Below are 3,752 nucleotides of genomic sequence, written 5' to 3' on the forward strand. Positions count from 1 at the left end.
CTAGTCTATCTAAGGGTTATATCTTTCTTATTACAATAATCCTAAAATGATTGTATTAGAAGGAGACTTAGTCATATTAAATATTATTAAACTATTATGACTACTAGTTGCTACTTCTATAAGAATAGTTTCATATTTAACACCCCTAGAAGATAATAAATGTCCATCTATTACTTCTACCTATACAAGTTTGATTTTCTTTACTAAAGATATATCTTATTTTTTGACAAAGTCTTCATCTATAAAACAAGCTAAAGCTCTTGAATTCAATAAGACTAAGACTTTGTGATTTTTCAGTCTTAAACAAACTTCTATTGTAAAATAAGATGAAAGATTAGAAAAGAGAATAGAACCTATACTAGATGTTGTATATGATTCTAGCCGCATGATTCCTATTGTAGTTGGAGCAACTCATTTTTCAACACGTTGTCGTCTTTGGCAATTTTGGTTCTTATTTTATAATTGCATTGTTTTTTTGGACAATGTTGAGCCATATATTTAGCTTCTCTACAATATAAGCATAAGCCCTCTTGATGTTGTCAATTCTTTTCTTACTCTATGAGAAGTTTAAAATATATCGTATCAATTTATATTAATTCTGGCTTTGATAAATAAGTTTTTGAAAATTTAAGAACTACCATCATTATTTGATTTATTCCTCTTCAACCATATCTTTGTTCTTGACGTCTTTCAAATAATTGATTGTCACATGCAATGGCTTAAGCAATAAATTTTTTCAAAGATTTTGTCTTTGAAATTGTCAGTTATAACTAACAAGTCTTTGACATCATCTTTTAATTCATATCAAAATTGATTCATAAGAACTTTGTCATTTCAATCTACATTATAAGCAAGGTTTTAGAATTTAATAGCATATATGATAGCTAACTATGATCATTGCATAAAGATAAAAGCTTGGTCTTGACTACTCTTTCTAAATCACTTTTTTTAAATATGGCTATAAATACTTGAAAGAATGAATTCAAATTATAAAGGAGTCATAAATATTTTTTTATTAAAGGTACAAACTAAAGAAAAGCACTTCCTGATAGAAGTCTGGCTATAAATCCTATTTGAGTAAATCCATTGGGATATTGGAAGAGATTCAATTTTAGATAGAGCTTGACTTGTTACAAAAATCTTAAAAATTTTGATCTTTTTCTATCAAAATTTTGAGGCATACTAATCCTTGTCTCTATCATACTTCTAGAAGCAAATCTCCTTGGATTTGGTTCTAAGGTTAATGTATTTGCTTCCTTCAACTACACACTTTTTTGTCACAAACTTTGAACTTCGTCCATAGGCATAGTATGTCTACAATTCACGTTAAAAATATGTGAGATTTTTATTCTTAGAGTATTGAAAAGCTTATGAAGATTTGCAATAGTTGCAAATCTATTCTCACTTTCATTGAGAGTAGCATCTATAATTTTTCTTTCTACAAATAAGTCAAATAAATTCAAAAAGTTAAATTAAATGAAAGTAATCCATAACTTCTAATAAAAATTTACACAAAGAAAGGCAATCCACTCTCTTTGAGGAAAAGATTAGTGAAAAATAGGTAAATAAACTTTGTGATAAGTTACTCGTTGGTTATTGATAACCTTGAGAATTAGACTGATGGTTAGGCAGTTTAGTTGGTAACACTAGATTGTTAGTAGAATAAATGGTTAAGAATTTAAAGGGTCATAACCTTTGGAATTCACTAGCCAAATAATCATCTTTTTGGTAGGATAAATAGGTTGAGGAAAGAGAAATCGAGGCCAGACTGTGAGAGTCGTAAGCCGAGATAAGCTTAGTACTACTTCTTTGTTTTCTTTATTATTTGCTTATGAAGAATTGTGATTGAGAGAAGTATTGTTGAATTGATAATCGTAGAATGGATTATGAATTGAATTAATATGGAAGTAGTAAGCTTTGGTGTTTTGTAGTTTAATACTTGATTTTGGATAGCCAGAAAATAATCAATTGTGACACTAACAGACCCAATTCATATAACCAATCTTTCCTCGTGTTCGAATCCACCTCTATTAGTTCAGATGTTTAGATATACTGAAGCTTGAACACAATGAGAATAACATTTTGGCGTCGCTACTAGGGAAATGATAACAATATGAAATACTAGAAATTGATTGTACGAAAGATGGAATTATATGTTGAATGAGAATGTAAAAAGAACCATTTTTAGAGTTACAAATATGTGAGTTATAATTCAAGGCAGTATTGATTTTGCAAGGAAGAATAAAAAATTATGAGTGATAATCATGAAGGAGAGGATTATCAAAGAATTAATCAACAAGTGAAAGAAAAACAGCAGCGATTACGCATAAGAAATATCCTACGGGAACGACAAAAAAGAATTGCAGGTCCAAAAAAAACCAATGGAAGAAAAATTCAGATTCAAATAATAAGGAGACCAATCATAACACCAATGGCTGCGAGAGTACCAGAAGTATCAATTGCAGTACAAATGGGAGCAGTAGGAGACCGAACTACAAGTGTGGCACCATTACTTACTTTTAGTGGTTGATCGGGCTCTGATCTCGATCACCATATATCTCAATTCTTGACAACCTGCATGGCTAATAATGGTAGAACTGAAGACATTTGGTTGAGATGGTTGCTAGTAACTTTAAAAAAATACAGCTTTTGAATGATATATTCGGCAACCAGTGCGTAGATTTCACAATTGGGAGGCCTTGAGGAACGCCTTTCTAACCCATTTTAGACCAATTGGATTTAAAGATCGGCTTCGAGAAAGATTTATAAATAATAGGATGTTTGCAGAGGAATCTGTAGAGTCCTATTATGGCTAGATCGTGGATATACTTTGTAAATAGTCAAATAATCAAATGCTAAATACGTTTATATTGTTGATATTAATTAACGGTTTGCATCCACTTGAATTGAAAATGTTTGTAAAAGAGGCTCGACTAGCTACGGTAGAGGCATCGTTGGCACGAGCAAAGATATGGGAAGAATTTTATTATGATCAATTGTTGACAATGGGAGCCATGATGATTCCAAGTTTAGGAAGCCAACAAATACAACTGGAAAATGTGTCGATGGGTAATTATCCACAAATGGTTGCCTCCAATGTGAAGAATGTTATGTTGCAACAACCAATTAATGCTACACCACTTCAAGCAATAGTGCCAATAATGATGACACCTTATTTTACATCGCCAACCTATCAACAACCGGAGTTGTTCACAAATGCGACTGTTAAAGATCCAAATGAAGCCTTGTTATTAAATCTAATAGAGAAGATGGAAGAATTGGCCGTAAATTTGACTAAAGATAAGGAGAAACGACATAAGCCTTCTAATATGAGACCTAATGTATGGTATAATAATTGTAAGGAACAAGGTCATTTTGATACGGAATGTCTATCACCTAGACAAACGGGTGTTCAGTGTACATTTTGCGGAGGAAAGCATCCTACCCAAAACTGCTAGCATTTACAAAGACAACAACAATTCAGTAATCAGACCATGATCCCACCGACTCAATGGGAAGTCAATCAAGTTCAAATGAGAAATACATATGGATGGAATAAAAATCGATCTAATCGACAAAATCAAACATTCAATAATTTTCAAAGTTCCAATTTTAATCAAGGATGTGCATCAAACCCTCAGAACTATAAGAAGGAGCAGCAGAGATATCAACAATATGCTCCACTTGCGTCATCGAACCAAGTACCCTCCATACAAATGGAACAACCAGGATCATTTTCTAACCCTACATAG

This window comes from Physcomitrium patens, chromosome 4, assembly GCF_059467195.1.
Source record: "Physcomitrium patens ecotype Gransden chromosome 4, ASM5946719v1, whole genome shotgun sequence".
Taxonomy (NCBI): Eukaryota; Viridiplantae; Streptophyta; class Bryopsida; order Funariales; family Funariaceae; genus Physcomitrium; species Physcomitrium patens.